The sequence below is a fragment of the Equus caballus genome, chromosome 20 (genome assembly GCF_041296265.1).
Source record: "Equus caballus isolate H_3958 breed thoroughbred chromosome 20, TB-T2T, whole genome shotgun sequence".
Classification (NCBI taxonomy): Eukaryota; Metazoa; Chordata; class Mammalia; order Perissodactyla; family Equidae; genus Equus; species Equus caballus.
The window spans coordinates 21,889,118-21,908,631 of record NC_091703.1 but is presented as its reverse complement, the minus strand read 5'-3'; the positions used below and the strand labels follow the sequence as shown (position 1 = coordinate 21,908,631).

At 36.5% G+C, this 19,514-nt stretch overlaps 1 long non-coding RNA gene across 5 annotated transcripts in view; it reads right to left on the bottom strand.

The window, feature by feature from the left end:
* Positions 1-1,201: 1,201 nt before the first annotated feature.
* LOC106782324 (uncharacterized) overlaps positions 1,202-19,514 on the bottom strand; it is a 363,318-nt gene continuing 345,005 nt past the window's right edge. For 4 of the 5 annotated variants that reach the window (XR_011429555.1, XR_002802169.2, XR_002802167.2 and 1 more), the window contains one exon: positions 1,202-1,757. This is a non-coding gene — a long non-coding RNA (uncharacterized lncRNA). The remainder of the gene's footprint in view (positions 1,758-19,514) is intronic. The other variant, XR_011429554.1, reaches the window with a different exon arrangement.

Sequence of the window (19,514 nt, the reverse complement as noted above, 5' to 3'; positions counted from 1 at the left end):
TGTGGGACACCTGCCACAGCATGGCTTGACAAGCAGTTTGTAGGTCCATGCCCGGGATCCGAAGCAGTGAATCCCAGCCCACCGAAGCAGAGCACGCAAACGTAATTGCTACGCCACAGGGCTGGCAACTTTCTTTTCATTTTATTGTATCTATATGAGAAGATGAGCGTTAGCTGAATCCATTGTGGTAATCATTTCACAATATATGTAAATCAAACCATCATGCTATATGCTTAACTTATACAGTGATGTATGTCAATAATTTCTCAATAAAAGTGGAAAAAACAAACAAAAAACATGGGTTTGCTCATCTCACCCTCTTTCATCAGTGGTGATCAGTAGAGATGGCCTGGAAAAATTCTGCTTGGTGTGACGACTCTAAAAATATGAATATAAAAAGAATTCCAAAAGAATTTAAGATGTGAATTCACAACACTCTAATGGCGAATTTGATCTGACTTCGAAAATAAGTTATATAAAAGGGCCAACATGCTCTCTCAATCCCCTAAAAGAAGCTGCTTAAATAGTAAGAGTAAGTTGTGTAACTGGTGGGATGTTTGGTCCATACATACTGTATGGTCCACTGAACTCTGGTGGAAACTAAAAATTGCTAAGCAAGGAATGAAAAACCTTCTTTGACATGTACCTCTCAGAAAAACATGAAAACTGGGTTTTCCATAAACCTGGCTGGTTACAAAATACATTAGCAGTGAAAATGGTCATTGAAGAAAGCTCTACAGATCTATTTCTACAATTATGAACAATAGCTCAACAAATTCAACTAGCTTGAATAGTGAGAATAAAAAGCTTAAAATGAAAGGTAACATACAGTATGCAAACATATACAAAAGTGGGAAATCCTTGAACATCAAATGACAGCTCTCTCCCAGTTCTAATAGCACCCATCTACCTGAGATCTGGGTTACAGATAGGTAATACATGCTCACTCTCCTGAAATGTACCTGCTGAAGCAGGGCAAAGACAGGAAGCGCTTCAGGGCTCTAGGTCAAGGTCAAGAATACAAGCCATGAGTTCACTAATGCTAAAGATGAATGAATAGCAAAGAGATGAGATGGTCTCTATTCCTTTGTACTGAAGCTCATAAGAGGCTTGCAATTGCCTTACAAAATAGGTTTGCTCTCTATCCTTTGTATTCTGTTTGTTTCCATCCATTATACGGCTAAATCTACTACACCTCAAATAAGAGCAAATCATTTGTAATTTAATAGTGACACAAATCCTCTGGAACTCATACACCATTGACATTGACATAGAATACTGGCCTTGAATTTATAAAATATTGACTCATTTTTATTGTTCTCTGCATTTTTCCTAGGTATGAAATGATCAGAATGAGTTTTCCATAGGCTATTTTTTTTTGTTTTGCCCAAGTGTCCTCAAAAACCATTACCTAGACAGACTCTTCTACTCAAACTTTGACTAAACCAACCAAATTGAAAGAATCAGTTGAATGCTAGATAACCAGAGGATACCTCCTTTTTAAATACATCCTGGAAAAGCTTTGCAGCAATATTTCTCTAAATTAAAAAAAAAATACACATAAGCGGTCCTAACAACTAACCATACCATTGCAAACAGAGTACAGAGTTCCAGAAAGAAACAAAACGAGGTCCAAGCGAGTAGCATTTATGGTGATTCCAGAGCATAGAAAGAGGACTTGAGCTGTAAGCTGGTCTCTTTCTTCTTTCTCTCTCTCATCAGCTTTCTGCTCTTGGACAAATCTTCAATTTCCTCACCTGAAACATAAGCATAATAATATGGACATTACCTCAGTGTGTTATGGTAGGAAACAGATGAGAGGGTATATGTGAAAGCATTCTGCACATCACAAAATGTTACAAACACAAAAATTGTAACTGAGAACGCTATACATACGTAAGTTATAAACAAAGAGGAAGGCAGACTAGTGTGGTGGATTTGAAATTTACTCATTATAACACAGATGGGCAAAAACTAATTTTTTCAAAAATTGTTTATCCCATCACATAATTGACTTCATCTTGCTCAAAAGTCTTCATTCACACTTGGTGGTAATGAAGCAAAATAAAAATTTAAAGCTTGTTCATTTGGTATAACTGAGGTTCTTTAGAAAATAGTCAATTTGGGGAAAATGTTTAGTCTTTCTGGTTTTGCTCTCCCTTCCCCCTTCTCCTGACATCCTGGCATCTCCCCAAGAAGAAGTTTATGTACTATGTGGTGGCGGGGGCGGAATGTCTGCTTCAGAGATGGCCCTTCCTGGGTGGGCTGCTACATCCTGAGTAAGGCAGAGCTAATCCGGCCTGGTGTCTGGGCTCTGGTCCCTACCTCCATGATATCTGGTTCTGAAGTTTCCGGGGTGGTCCTCTCAATAGAGACATGGGACAATGATTGCTTCTGGCCCTCTCCCCTGATCAACCAGACTCTTCATCTCAGAGACTTGGCTGCATCCACTGCCAGGACCCCAGGTGGAGAGGGGCACCCTGAAGCCTCTGCCACAGCTGCCCCTTGATCTGTGATACTGGGACTCCTGTGAGGTGTGTTGATTCCCACTTAGAAGCTCAGTTCATTATCTCCGCCCCACCAGAACGTCTGGGCCAATTCTAAGACATCAGGTACCTGGAGGAGAGGTGAGTAAAATGGCCTTTTCTCAACAGACCACTTTTCAACTCTACTGCCCATGCCAAGGTGGTTTAGAGATTCCCAAGAGGCATTTCCCTGGGGTTCCAGAGGGGAAAGCTGACACAGCTTCCTTTGCTCTCATCTCCCTCCTCAACCTTCTTGTTTACTTTTTAAATCGCCTTGCTTTCCGCCCACATCCTCCATCTCTCATCAAGCATCATTCTGCAATACTGGGGGCAGGGTGGGGGGCTTCCCTTCCTATGTAGTTGGGTCTCACTTTTAAAAGCTCTAGTCTTAGATTCTCAGGCTTTCTTCTCAATAAATGGAAGCTTTAGCATTTTCAACAAATCTGGGCTTGTATAAGAACTTCTCTGACAACTGCACAATGACACATTTGTTCTAGAATCTAGACTGCATTTGCCCCACGCCTAAAGCAATAAAGGCCATTGATTCCATGAATGTGGCAGTTGCAGGGTAACAAGATTTACAGGGAACTTTTGAAAAGCCTCATTAAATATTTCAAAATTTTATCCTTACCACATAAGCTAGGCGGTTTAAGATTAGGGGAGATTTCAAGAGCTCCTTGAATAAAAGAAGAAAGATAACTTCGTGAAATAACAATCACATGGAGTAGATGTTATTAACCCACTTTATAGATGAAGAAATGAAGACTCAGGGAAAATAAATAATTTTTGCAGTGAGGCACAGCACGTGAGCAGTGAAGACAAAATTTAAACTTAAGTACTTGTATTATAATACCAGTGTTCTTTTTACTACTAATATAAAAGTTCCTTGACAATGTCAATCAATCCAAGAGGGAATATATGGACATGAATTCCTGCCACTTACCTAAGCAAAAAACCACATGACTTCAGGGAAGATTACAAAAGAGAGAAATCCTGATGAGTCATTAAACTTCTTCATTCACCATTTTCCTCATTCAACTAGTATCTACTGAACACTCCCAATATACCAAATATTGTGTTAGAGATTGGAAATCTTAAAGGTAATTGTTCCTGCTCTTAGTTAAATCTCAATATAGGGGGGAAGACAGACCAATGTAATTATAATACCCCTGCGCAAGTCCAGCGCTGTATGATTTTAATATCATGACTTTCAGGGTTTCCAAATCAATTTTTTCCATGCCTCAAATGTTTACTAGAATTTCACACTAATTCTACAGGTAGAAGTTTCATTACAAATTTTGGGATGCAAGGAATTACTTAGACAGTAGAAAATGCTTCTCGAGGGGCTGGCCCCGTGGCCGAGTGGTTAAGTTCGCGCGCTCCGCTGCAGGCGGCCCAGTGTTTCGTCGGTTCGAATCCTGGGCGCGGACATGGCACTGCTCGTCAGACCACGCTGAGGCAGCGTCCCACATGCCACAACTAGAGGAACCCACAACGAAGAATACACAACTATGTACCCGGGGGCTTTGGGGAGAAAAAGGAAAAAATAAAATCTTTAAAAAAAAAAAAAAAAAGAAAATGCTTCTCGATAAATCTGTAAACCACAAAGGGAAAGAGAAATGTAGAATATACAGTGACTCGGAAGACCTGAGAGCCACGCATCTCCACTTCTTGCCTATTTATCACTGGCCATTTCATGTTTCAACAGTCTCAAGGCGCCACAAAGAGCTCCTCTCTGGAGCATCTGCAGTTGGCTATGCACACACAAGCAGCATTAAAAAATAAATTTGGTAAACTTCATTAAAACATTTTCCTCAAAGATGACATTTTCCAGCTATCTGAGAATCGTTACAGGAAGACTCCTTCTGGAGGTAGGTCATGACCTTGAGTTAGTGTTCAGGTGTCTGGTTATGTGACGGTTTTATGAGAATAATACAAGATTTCCTTTGATAGCTAAAAAGTGACTATGTTATTCAAATGCCCAAGGTGGTCAAGGGAAAAACGTAACAAATGTGTCAGAATTCTGTTCTTCCAAATCCTGAAACTCAAACACCTGCCCAGGAATATTAAGATCCTTGACTTAAAAATGAACTCAATAGGCCACTGCCATCACTTAAAACTATTAATTCCAATTAAAAAGAAAAACTACAATTATCCCCTAACTACTAAATAGTCTAAAGTTATTTTAGCAAGGGAAATAAAAACCCACACCCATTCTTCCTCTGTGCCAAGGCGGAGCATTGACATATACCACTATGGAATTATACATATGCTAATTATGCTAATATAAATACGAGAAAATATTCTCTGAAAATTGCAAGTCGAAGAACTATCAAAAACAGGCGAAGGCAAAAAACCCAGATCTGCTGGAAAATAATTTCTGCCATCTTGCTTATTCATGTGTAAACAACCAATATGCTCAACGCTTTGACATCTCTATTCATTTTGGGGTTGGAATCAGCTATAAATATATGACCTTTAATTGTGAGATTGATTTGTCAAAAATTCTGAAATGTGTTACATATGGGACTAACTTCATATGAATACAAATATTTTCATGGTGTTCCATTTTAAGTGATAAATTCTGCAGGGAATTGAGACCCCCTAAATAAAAAGAATGTGTTTGTTAATTCACTCATTTGTTTAATCATTTATACCTAGAACTATAATTTTACCATAAAGCTCATACTTTTAATTTTTTTTTTTTTACAGCTGTGCTCCCAAAAATGCTTGACAAGAGCCATCTATAACACTCTGCAGCTATGAAAGGCAAAGAGAAGCCTCATTCTCCTATTTACATTCTACCGGTACAATCAGACCTCTCTAGGCAAAATCTAAGCAAAAAGAAAGACACCCAGTGGATTAAATGGCACAATTTCCCAGTCTTTCCTCCAGGTTTCTGTGCCCTCAAGCAATAAACTGACTTTTGCATCTGGCAAACATATGCAGAAAACTAGGCCAAATATGGCTGATAAACTTGGCCAAGTTCTTCCATGTGACCCACTGCGACAGCCAACCTAAAGTTCCCAATGTCAATTCAATTTCCAAATAAAAACTTTACTTTTTCATTAATATGTGTTAATATTTAAGATATAGATATAAATAAACCCATCTCATATGTTTAGAGTAAAAAATGCATTTTAAGAAACAATAAATGTACTGCATTTGTATTATTGGAAGGAGTGAATATTTAGAATAAGATGGATATTATGGAAATGGACCTGACTATATGATCTTACCGACACAGTCGAGGCTTTAGAAGCATAAGAGAAGAATGTTTCCAGCGTTTGTGCCAGGCGGAATGCCTTCTAGATTGACCAAGGTAAATGGCTATCATAACTAAATCTCTCAAGTCAGCTGAAACTTCATGACTGTAGTTGAAATTCCAGGATTTTTAGAGGTTCTACCAGTGGTCAAATGTAGAATAAAAAAATGTTTAAATAGCCATATGCTTTAAAATGTTGGTAACAGACTTACATAAATGCATCCTCCCTTTCAATAGATTTGACATTTTGAGGCACCTACTACACTAGGAATGGTGATAAAGACATGAAAGTTTACACAGTTCTTGCCTTCAAAGACATCACTGTAATAGTAGAAATCCTAAAACTTGTGCTTCCTGGAATTTCAGTTTGGTTCTTTGGGCTCTCTTTTTTCAAGCCACTTTCTATTATGTCAAGTAAGATGGAAGATGAGTTATGGTGTCTATTACATATTACCATATTAGAGTGACAGTCGTTTATTGCGCCATTACCAAAAAGCTGTATTCTTCCAGAGTGCATATCAATACATACCAGCGAAGATGCAACAACTTTGTCCTGGCTAGCTCATTCAAAGAAACAAAATTACAAGGAAGACATATGTGAGATTAACATATACATCTCTAAGTATAGATGTTTTATCTGACATACGAATATACTGAAACTGTACAAATTTTATATCTTTTAGGATTGCATGTAAGGGTATTTGTACTTTCAGAAAACCCCCTTAATACATATTCCAGACACATCAACAAACCTCCTTACACCACTGTAACTCTATTTTTCTTTCTTATGACAAACTTTCCCATTCTGTCTTCTTCCCTTTGTCATGAACAAATTCAAATCACTTGTATCCCTAAAAACCACTCCTGTTCCCATGACACTCACTACCTATGCACCAATCCTTCTCTTCTTATCCAAAATTTGGGGCAAGTGGGATAGTTTTACTGATCCATCTTCTTCACTCCATATTATTTCTGAATCCAATAGATTGCGGTTTCAATCTTTACCATTCTAGTGAAACTACTTACTGCTAAATTTACAGACTATTTTCTAAATTGCTGAGTCCAATGGACACTTTTCGTCCCTCACCTGGTTTAACAGCTCTGTTAAATTTGGCCTTGTGGACCGCACCCCTTTCTTAAAACCATATGTTTCCTCAAGCACTTCCCTCTATTCTGGAACATCCTACTGTTCAGAATTGCCTTATTTCTCTCCACATCCCAACTCTCTTGCCTCTGCAGTAATGCACAGTGGTTATGAGGACTTTGGAGCCAGATTATCTTGGCTCAAATCTCAGCTTTTCCATTTACTGGCTGTGAGATTTTTGGGCAACTCCTTTAATTTCTTCATCCTTAGTTTTCCATCTGTAAATTGGGAATCATACTAGCATTAGTCACTCGCCCTTGTTGGCCAGGTTGTGGGAGTTGGTGTGTTCTCTGATGCTCTGGTTAATTGGGCAGACACTGAGTCCCTGGGTCTTAGAAATGGAACCTTCTCATGGGTCCTGCTCCACTCCTTCCTGTAGGTCTGGGCCTGCGATGCATTCCTGCCCTTCACCCAGGAATAAAGGGGTTTTATTCTCTATCCTCTTCCAGCTGCAATGAGCTTTCACCAGTACCCTAAGGACAAGAGTTTGTTGCTCTTCGCCAACATTCCCCTGGAATGACTGAAAATTCCCTTTGTGTCTACAATCCCAGGGGTTTTATCTTCTCTTGCTATTGCATACTTGGCTTCTTGCAATTTGTTAAAAATTTTAGTTGAATTCTTTATACCAGTGTCCTTACACGTCTGGCTCCAGTAAGCCAGTGCTTACACCTCATTGCTGCTTAGAAGCACTTGTCCTTCCTTAGATTTCAGGTTAGTTGGTTTCCTTGGGACCTCAGCTCTCTTATGGGTTCAAGAAAAGTTATGTATTTGCAAATCTTCTACCATTTTGTTGTTGTTGTGAGGGTGGGAACATTGCTCTTTTCATCTTTATACATCCTAAATAGAAGCCCAAAATATTGATTTTTCAACCAAGGCTCCAAAGTATTTCTATCGATAAAGGAAAATCTTCTCAACCAGAAATGTCAGAAGAATTGGCTATTTATTTGGGGAAAAAAATGAACTTTTTACCCATACCTCACACTATACACAAAAATGTATTGTAGACTATCATAGATCTAAACATCAAAACTAAACTATAAAATTTTTGGAGGAAAACATAAGAGAATATCTTTGTTATCTTGGGGAAGGAAAAATTTCTCAGGGAGTAGAAGAAAATATTGACAATTAAAGAAAAAATTATAAAGTGGACTTCATCAAAATTAAAATGTTTGCCCTTTGAAAGACATCATTAAGAAAATGAGTAGGTAAAGCTACAGACTGGGAGAAAATATTCGCAAGATATATATCTGACAAAGGACTTCTATCTAACTCATACAATTCAATAATAAAAAGATAACTCAATTTAAAATATGGGCAAAATGGCCAGCCCGGTGGCACAGAGGTTAAGTTCGCATGTTCCGCTTCTCGGTGGCCCAGGGTTCACCAGTTCGGATCCAGGGTGCAGACAAGGCACTGCTTGGTAAAAGCCATGCTGTGGCAGGCATCCCACGTATAAAGCAGAGGAAGATGGGCATAGATGTTCGCTCAGGGCCAGTCTTCCTTAGCAAAAAAGAGGAGGATTGGCAGTAGTTAGCCCAGGGCTAATCTTCCTCAAAAAAATAAAATAAATACAATAAAATATGGGCAAAGGACTTGAACATGCACTTCACAAATGAACACGTATAAATAGCCAATAAGCACATGAAATAGTGTTCACCCTCATTAGTCATATGGAAATGCAAATCAAAACCACATGAGACACCATTATATACCCATTTAAATGGATAAAATTTAAAAGACTGACAACACCCAGGGTCGATGAAGATGTGACAAAAGCAGAACTCTCTTACATTGCTGGTAGGAGGGTAAAACGGTACAACCTCTTCGTAAACTGGTAGGCAAATTAGTTATAAAGTTCAACACCTACCCTTTAGTATTTACCTGAGAGAAATGTAAACACATATACATAAAAATCTGATACAAAAATGTGCCTAACAGCTTTATTTATAATGGCCCCAGACCGGAAACAATCTAAATATCCATCAGCAGGACAATGGCTCAACACATCGCAGTTATGTCCAGACAACAGAACACAATATAAAGGCTCACAATAGAGCAATAACATGGAAGAGCACCAAAAATCTTAAGAGGAAGAAAGAATCCAGACACAAAAGAGTGCCTATTGCATGATTCCACTTATACAAAGTTCCAGAACAGGCAAAACTGATCTATGGTGAAAGAGGCAGACCAGAGGTTGCCTCAAAGTGATGATGACAGGACTGACTGGAAAAGGGCAGGAGCGATCTTTTTCTGGTAATAGAAATGGTTCTACATATTGATAGAGGTGCAGGTTACACTTATTAAAACTCATCAAACTGGATGCTTAAGATTTGTGCGAGTCTTAATCTGTAAATTGTATCTCAGTAAAAAAGCTAAATGTGAAATATATACATGCACACACAATCAGAGACTTTCTCTGACCACCCTACATAAAGTAGAAACCCCCTCTCCCTGACAATTTTGCCTGCTTTAGTATTTGTGATAACATTTATTAAAATTTGACTTTCTAGCATATGCTCATCTGTTTATCGTTTGCATTGCCTATTTGAATGTAAGTTTTTTTGCAGGTAAGGACTTTTTTAGTTTGCCACTATATAATCCAATACCAAAAGGCAATAATTAATCAAATTGCATGCTGAACTTTGATTGTTTTCTTGATATTTTTGAGTTTCTTCTCTGCTTGCCTAACGGCGTTTTTTAAAAATCAAAAGAGATAAAGCATGGCTAAAGAACTTTGAAACCCATAAGCTCTATACTATCTAAAGGATGATTAAATACAAGAAATTAACTGTGTATGGAAGACGTTCAGTGTAAGACAGCTTCAAATTTTCTGTAGAACAGCTCATTGCTGTAACCTTTCATCTAAAGCTGCCTCCCCAAAGCAAGAACAAGACTGGGGAAAGCAGACAGCACTGGCAAGGTGGAGCTTCTAGCTAACTGGCTAAGTCACAGAGATTGCTTAGTTTCCTCAAGTTCACGACTTTGCCTTAACTCCGTGGCTAATGGGAATTCATGATAAGACAGCTTTCTGGGATTAGAGTGTTGCCGTAGTACCAGTCACATGGAGAATTTCCAGCTAAGCCTCTGTTCAAGCATTTACAGATTTATAACTAATTAGATCCTGTCCACACCTCACCTGAAATCATGTTAGCAAGATCCACGTTCAAGTACATTTATAGCTGGCAGGGGTGTAACACAGTCCTTTAGGCCACGCTGGGCAACTCTGTGACAAGTTTTTTTCTACTTCAAGATTCTTTTTAAAGGAAAGAATAAATGAGTTGGTTTCAAAGAAGCCCCAGATAGAGTGCAAGGTTCCAAAAGGAAGGTACTTTGGTCACCCGTCAAATATATAATCTGATGGATAATTACACACACACACACACACACACACAATCTCACCCGAGGATATACGCACAGAGTTTTGCAAAACTTAAATATATTTATTAAATTATGAAAGAATAAAATTGAAAAGAAAAATATCTGATGGAACATGGAATACAATGTATATTCATTTTATAACGCACAGATTACTCAAGGTTTAGATAAATGATTGCCCAGCAATTTCTTATAATCTAAGTTTTAAAGTGTCCTATGGTGGTTAACACCCCAGATGTCTAAATTAGATCGAAGGAATCTCGAACTAATGCAAACACAATTTGAGTATAACAACCCAATATTATTGATATAATTTGGAACAACATAATTTGTTACACATATGTAGCAGGAAGTCGACTCCCAGAACGCAAGAAAATATTCAAACATCAACAATTTGTATTATTACGTGTCGTAATGTCATAATCTAGTCATAATATGTTTTATGAACAGAAATACTATTAACCAGCAGGGCAGAACATTTCAATTTAATTCAGAGTACAAGGAAGCAATGGAGTATTCTAAGGGTCTCCTTTAATACTGAATGATAAGTTCGGGATGGCTGGGAGGGAGAGGGTGACAGTTTTCTATACTTATGGTGGACAATTATTTAAATATCCGTGGACACATATTCCTTACATGACCTCTCCTGTGTTACTAATCAAAATTGGGACTCTGCTCGGCTGAGGAAAAGGCACGGTATGACCTCTGTGAACCTTTATGTCTGAAGAAACTACACAAGTCAGAAAAAAACTCTTAGCTCAGCATAAGATTTGACTCACTATTGCCTTTTCTTCATAGTCACTGCCAAGGCTTACCCTCCATTAGGAGGATTTACCCGGCCTCATCTGTTTACTCCAATCTGGTTTCTATCTAAAAGAGAGTCGCTTGTGAAGCTGAAAATTTATGCACATACAAAAAAAGAGAGTACGTGCCCATAGTTCAGAATAAAAAAAAAAAAAAAAGAAGACTCTTTCTTTCCTCTTGTAAAGACTGGCAATCTCATGAACTGTCTTTCAATACTTTGGTAGGAGGAGTTATAGTTACTGCATTGAAAATGTTATCATTAGTCCAAGTTTTAATCATGCAGTACCCTTAGGAATTCCAGAAGATGACAAGTTATCCAACAATTTAGACAAAAACATTTGGTTTAAGGATCAAGTCACTGTCTGTCTGTCTCTATTTCTCACTTGCTTCCTTGTGTGATTTTTATACAGAAAGAAAGACTTTTGGGAAACTGAGATATTTTAACAATATGTAAATACCTAGAATGACAATAGTATTTTCCAAATTATGCAACTTTGATCTTGAGAACAAGGTGACTCTGGGGTCTTGAGGATGCAGGACATAGTGAAATAGAATGGACATTTCCTCCCAAGTGTTTTTACAGACCCACTGGGTGTCCCCACCCTCATTGTGAGTCTCTAACCATTAACTAGTCATAATGACCAATAGCTGGTCCAGCTTTGCAACAGTTCAGACCCTTGGCTGGGATGCCAAACACAGGACTGGAGCCCACAAGCTGTGAGGACAAACTGACAGTTCCTGACAGTTTCTGCCTGGGCCAGGATCTGAACCAAGAGGCAGGGCAAAACTCCCACCTGCTGTCCATCTGCCATCCTGCCTTTATCAAAAAGTTATACCATGAACCATAGACAGATGGGCACTGCAAAGATCTATTAGGAGGAAAAAACAAGAGGTCTGAGGTGATTAGAATAATGACCTTTATTCAACATAGAAATCCCAGTAGTAATGAAAATCATGCATAATTTTGAGGTCTTTTAATTGTGCAAAAGAGATATTGTCTTTTGCCAATGTTAAAAAAAGATAAAGAAAATGATGTTTGTATTCTATGCAATAAGTATATAGTGCACTAAATACTCCATACCCTAGGAGCAAAGAGGAGTTAAGAATATATGTGTATATATATGTACGTGTGTGTGTGCATATATATATATAGAATGTCTTCACATGAAGTTATTTTTCTCAATGACACATCAGTGAAGTTTAACATAACGTTATCAAGCGAACAAAACAGAAATCTTTTATAGGTTTTTGGTAGTGCGCATTTTCATCAAAAGCCTACTCTCTATAAACAGGAAACTGGGATAAGTCAGCTCGTGTAATAAACAAAGGACTTCAGACATAAAGGGAATAGCAAACTCCTGAGCTAAAATGAAGTGTGTGTTATGTTTCCATAGCAAAAATGACTTTTGTAAGGCAAATAAACACCCTAGACAAAAGGCAGTTATTCAGTGCACATAACATACAATGTGTACTTACGATGTGCCAGGCAAAGTGCTAGATGCTAGCGATAGAAGACGAGCAAGGAGTGTGACACAGAAAGTCTTTGTGTCCCAGGAGCTTATGGTCTCCTCAGGAGATGGATACGTAAGTTGTTTCTTATATAGTATAGTGAAATAGCATACAGGAGAAAAGAGAGAGAACCATGTGGTTGGTCTTTGAGGGGTGAAATACTCATACAAGTTGTTTGGAAAAGGCAAAATTTCATTTATGTAGTATGTTTTAATTTCCATATGTTTTTAGTAGATTTACAAAGTTTAATTTTTCTTTAGTTTGTACAAGAGAACCAAATATGGATAATCTATGTTTTGAAAAAGCAAGAACCATCTTTTTAAAAAGTTAAAATTTTTATTATAACTTTTATATCTTAGGACCATTTCTTCTTTTTATAGCATAATATCATCTAAAAGTTGACATGAAAAAAAAATTCAACAAATTGCTATAATCAAAATAGTTTATAATGAACTTAAATAATATGAGAAATGTGAACTATAGCCACAAAAAGTGGTGTACGAGAAATTTCTAAGTGATTTTATTTACAATAGCTCAAAAATGGCAGCAAGCCAGCAAGAGAAAAATGGATAAGCAAACTGGGGCCTATTGATAATACTAAATACTCCTGAACAATGGAAATGAAAGGTCTCCCAATACATACGCTACACGGGTCTCAAAACACTATGTAAAAGAGTACACACTGTATGATTCTATTTATACAAAGTTTAAGAACAGGCAACTAATATGTGCTGACAAAAGTCAAAAGCGATTAACCACACGGGGGCCAGCCCCATGACTTAGTGGTTAAGTTTGGAGTGCTCCACTTTGGCGGCCTGTGTTAGGTTCCCAGGCACGTACCTACACTTGGCAGCAGCCATGCTGTGGCAGCCACCCACATACAAAATAGACGAAGTCTGGCACAGATGTTAGCTCAGGGCCAATCTTTCTCAGCAGAAAAAAAAAAAAAAGTGATTAACTCCAGCTGAGCATGGGGGCTATTGAAAGGAAAGGGATATGAACAAAGTTTCACAGATAATAGGAACGTTCTATATCTTCATCTGGATTACATATATAAAAAGTGTATTTGTGAAAAGCCATTGAGCTTTACACATAAGATCTGTGCACATCTTACTGAATGCAAATTATATCTCAATTTTTTAATGCAAAATATTGAGGTAATTTGATACAAGAAAATAGAGCTTAATCAGGTAAGTAATTTTCAAATTCTTGTTGACATATAACAAAATGTCTAGAAAGTGCACCATTTTACAAATAATAATATAAATTCGAGAATTTATATTTTCGTACCCACAATTTCAAGGGGCAAACAAGAATAATAAATGCTCGGAAAACACCCATTAGGAAATTCTTTCACTTGAACTGCAATGTGCTCCTTATCTGAGCCCTATTTAAATAACTTAATCCAAGTCAGGGTCAGAAGGGTATCTAAAGCATATGGAAAATCTTATGCTTTATCACATGTCCATACATCCTTTATTTTTTAAAAAACAACTTGACTTCATTGTTACATGAAATGGCCTTGCTGCCCTTATTCTTCGTTTCCTAAGAGTTACTTAATCCCTACGAAAATAACAAGTAGAAATACACAATACACAATTCACATGAGCCTCCGATTATTCTGAGAAATAAACAGAAAAGGAACACTGTACTATTTTCAAAATGTACATCATTCAGATACAGTAATTTACCCTTTGATTTTTACATTTAATCATTATATAAACTCACCTTCATAAGGAAGTTGTCACTGACCTACTATATGCATTTCACAACAGGAAATATTGTCACCAATGTTAATTCTTTATTCTTAAATATATTCTTAACTAAAAGATATTTAAACCACCACAAAGAATTGGTCCTAAGGAGCTTTAATAATATCCAAGGATTAGTTGTGCATTATAATATTAATACCACTTTAATTTATATACAGCTTGATTCTGATGGCTCCAAGCACTTCACATATATAATCAATTTTATCATTAATAACCCAGTGGAGAGGGAAAACATAGTATTGCCTTCTATGCCCTTGAAACAATGATAAATGCAAAGAATAGTTGGAATGTGGAATCTAAAGTTTCATAGCAGCTATTTTCTCAAATTGCTTGTCTATGTGTGTGTTTCTAAGGCACACAATTTAACAATCATTTCTGCTCTTCTCTGCGCAACTCACAATGAAGAGAACTTTGTCACAACGGTTTGGCCAATTTTAAAAGAAAGATTCTATACCTTAACATACAGTTAATTATTTCTGGGGAAAAAAATTCAATAGGGGTTCTGGTTCAGTCATGGTGGGGTAAGCCCACTGTCACCCATTCTTCACTCTGATTACAACTAAAATCTTTAAATTATATATATTTGGTCATGTGCCACATATTGATGTTTTAGTCAATGCCAGACCACATATACAATGGTGGTCCCATAAGATTAGTAGTGTACAGCCTAGGTCTGTAGTGGCTATACTATCTAGGTTTGTGTAAGTAGATTCTACAATATTCACACAACAACAAAATCACCTAATGACTCATTTGTCAGAATGTATCTCCATTGTTAAGCAGAGCATGAGTGTGTGTGTATATATATAATCTCAACCACCTGAGGACCTCAAAAGCATGCAGCTTCTGGAAAAGAGTCAAAATTTGAAAAATGACCTGCATTGTGATGTTTCCCATATTTCTTTTTGTTTTTTTCTCCTGCAGTATGAACCCAAAGGTAAAACCCCAGTTGCAAAATGGTGAGCAATGACAGCTGCACAAGCAGATAAACTCTGAGATAAATTCTCTTTTTTTGGGAAGAGGAACCAGAAATAAGGACTCCCACAGGCCAGAGAGTTTGGGGAGAATCCCAGAGATAAGTGAGAGAAAAGGATCCCTTAATTCTGTGAATAAACAAGCATCACCTTACATGCATGGAAAGGCACCAAATAAGGTTATCAAAGGCTTTTAGGAGCTATGGAGATTTGAGCCTTATGTACAAGTCTCATTCTAATCCTGAATTACACATGTCCCAGAGACACAAACCAATATAGAAAAGGCTTAGAGAACTGAGATCCGAACCACTTTCCAAAGGAGGTGAAATACAATTTACAGTCTGAATCTAAGTGGCTTAATTGCCTACTAAAATAAACATCATCATCCTCCAGATAGTTATAATAGGAATATTAGGATAGACACTACACAACAGAATATTCACAGCACCCAGAGTGCAATCCAAAACCACTCAACATACAAAAAAGTAGGAAAACATGGTCAAGTCTTAAGGGAAAAAAAAAAAAAAACCATGAGATGATCGAGGTGATGGAGTAATCAGACATTTAAGCAGCTATTATAACTATGCTCCATGAGTAAATGAAAGCACTCTTGAAATAAAGAAAAATACAGGAATTTCTCAACAGAGAAAAATGAACAATAAAGAAGAAACGAAATGTTTGGAAGCAAAAAATACAGGAATTGAAAATGAAAAATTCACTGGATGAATTCAATAGCAGTATGGAAATAACGCAAGAAAGAATCCAGAACTTGGAGATAGATCAACCCAAATGATTCAATCTGAAAAACAGAATGAAATAGATGAAATGAACCTCAGAGATCTGTGGGACAATTTCCAAATATCTACCATATGTAATTGGAATACCAGAAGGAGAGGAGAAAGAGATTGAGAAAGAAAATTTTTTAGTAAAAATTGTATTATTTTAAAGTATGCAACATGATGATTTGGTGTACATATGCATAGTGAAATGATTTCTAAAAGTCACTACTCTCGTAGCAAATTTCCAGTATTCAGTATAGTATTACTAACTATAGTTATCATACTGTACATTAGATCTCTAGACTTATTTATGGTACATAACTGCAAATTTGTACCCTTTGACCACCATCACCCCATTTCCCCCCACCTCCCTATCCCTGGCAACTATCTACTCTCTGCTTCTAAGTAGTCAACTTTTTTAGATTTCACATATAAGTGAGATCATGCAGTTTTTGAGAAAAGAAATTGTTTTAATAAACAATGCCCAAATGTTTTCCAAATTTAGTTAAATACATTAATCTATAGTTCAAGAAGCTCAGTGATCCACAAGAACAAAGAAAACGACACCCAGACCCATCATAGTCAAACTGGTGAAAAATACTTATAAAGAAAGAATTATTGAAAAGAGCTAGATCTATATGGCCCATTACACACAGATTTGTCATCAGAAACCGTGGAGGCACAATGGCAGAACAACATCTTTACGGACCAAAAGAAATGTCAACCCAGAATTCTATAACTAGTGAAAATATTCTACAGAAAGTGAAAGAAGTGCATATTCAGATAAAGGAAAAATAAGATAATTCATCCCCAGGAGACTTGATATATAAGATATGGTAATGGAAGTTCTGCACACTGAAGGAAAATGACACCAGAGGGAACCAGGGATCTTCAGGAATGAAAGAAGAGCAACAGAAATGGTAAATTCTTGCATAATGGAAAAGATTATTTTTCTTTTATAGGTTCTCTAAAATACGTATAACTACTTAAAACAAAAATTATTTTATTAACTGGTGGGATTTTCAATGTATGTAGATATAATAGATATGAAAGCTATAACATAAGGGTTAGCGGGGGATAATTTATATCATGAAACTTTCCTACATTTTTTGTGAAGTGGTACGGTATCAAACTTCATAGACGGAAATATTTGGTATTTAATGTAATTCCTTGAGAAAACACTAAAACAAAATACAAAGAGATTTAGACAGTATATACACATTAGATAAAATAGAATATGAAAAAATATGCAAATAATCTAAAAGATGGCAGGAGAATGGGAAGTGAGAATCCAAAAATAGAGAAGATAAACAGAAAATAATTTACTGATGAACCTAAATTCAACCATAGTCTAAAGACTTTAATTCAATGGCAAAGACTGGCAGAGTGGATATAAAAACACAAACCACTATATATTAGCTGTACGAGAAACACTTTACATATAAAGAAAATAGGTTTAGGGGGCCAGCCCCACAGCTGAGTGGTTAAGTTTGCGCCCTCTGCTTTGGTGGCCCCGGGTTTCGCCCGTTTGGATCCTGGACACGGACCTAGAACCTACTCATCAAGCCATGCTGAGGTGGCATCCCACATAGCAGACCTAGAAGGACCTACACTAGAATATACAACTATGTACGGGGGGGCTTTGGAAAAGAAGACAGAAAAAAAAAGAAAATATGTTTACAGTAATGAACGGAAAAATACAGATTATGCGGTTAGTAAGCATGAAACGAAACTTTACTATCAGACAACAAATTGCAAGACAAAGAGTATTTCCAGAGATTAAAAGGAATCAGGAATGTCTCGGAGATATTTTGGGTTCAGTTCCAGACCACTGCAATAAAGTGAATATTGAAATAAAGTGAGTCACATGAATATTTTGGTTTGCCAGTGCATATGAAAGTTATGTTTATGCTATACTGTAGTCTATTAAGCGTGCAATAGCATTATGTCTTAAAAAAACAATGCACATACCTTAACTAAAAAATATTTTATTGCTCAAAAATGCTAACCATCATCTGAGCCTTCAGCAAGTCAAAATCTTTTTGCTGGTGGAGGAACTGCAAAAAAAATGCAATATCTGCAAAGTGAAATAAAGCAAGGCATAATAAAATGAAGTATGCCTGTATTTCAAATTATAACAGAGGCAATTCACCATACAGACAATTATCGATGTCAATGTACCTAATTAATAGATCCTAAAAAGATTTAAAACAAATATTGACAGTATTAAGGGAAGAAATAACTAAGTCCACACTCCTGATAAGAGATTTTAATACCCCACTCTGAGTAACTCACAGAAAAACTAGATTCCCCTCCTTAAAAAAAGGTCAGCAAAGATATCAAAGATGTCAAAAACAGACTACCTTGGTCTAATTAACGTTTATAGAATGCATCTAACAACTTGAGAATACACATTTATTTTCAAATATGCATGGTACATTCACCAAGATAGACCATGCTCTGGTTCATTAACAAAGTCTCAGTATTAAAAATAATCAAAATCATACAGAATGTATGCTCTGATCATGACATAGTTAAATTAAAACATATCTAGAAAAACACCAAATATCTGTAAATTAAATAATACACTTCAAAATAATTCATGAATAAAAGACAAATCCACAAGATAATAAGAAATTACTTTGAACTGCATAACAACAAAAATACAACATACTAAAAGCTGTGGGATGAAGCTAAAGAAGGGCTTTGAGAGAAACACATAACTTTAAATGCTGTATTAGCAAAGAAGAAAGATATAAAATTAATGACCTAAGTTTCCATCATAAAATCTGAAAAAATGAACAAATTAACCTCAAAGTAAGTAGAAGGAAGAAAACAGTAAAGAGCAAATATGAGTGAAAAATAAAACAAACAAAATCTAATAGCTAGTTATTTGGAAGGATCAACAAAATTGACAAAGCCCTGGCTGGAATGTTCAAGAAAATGAGAGAGGACACAAATGACTATCAGGAATGAAAAACACAGACCCAACAAACTTTAAAAGGATGGTAAGATAACATAACAACATTACACTAAAATATGTGACAACTACATGAAACTGACAAACTTCTTGAAAAATACAATTTACCAAAACTGACATAAAGAAAATAGAAAACTGGAATATATATATATGAAATTAAATTATCAAATACCTTCTCTAAAAGAAAACCCGAGGCCAAAATGTTTTTACTGGTGAATCCTGGCAAACTCTCAAGTCGCTTATCTTACATAAATATCTTCAAAAAATGAAGAATTTGGGATCCCTGCCCAACTTGGTTTTATAAGGCCAGCAGAACACTAATGCCAAAATCTAAAAAAGATATTGTAAAAAGAAGAAAATACTTCAATATCCCTCATATAGATGTAA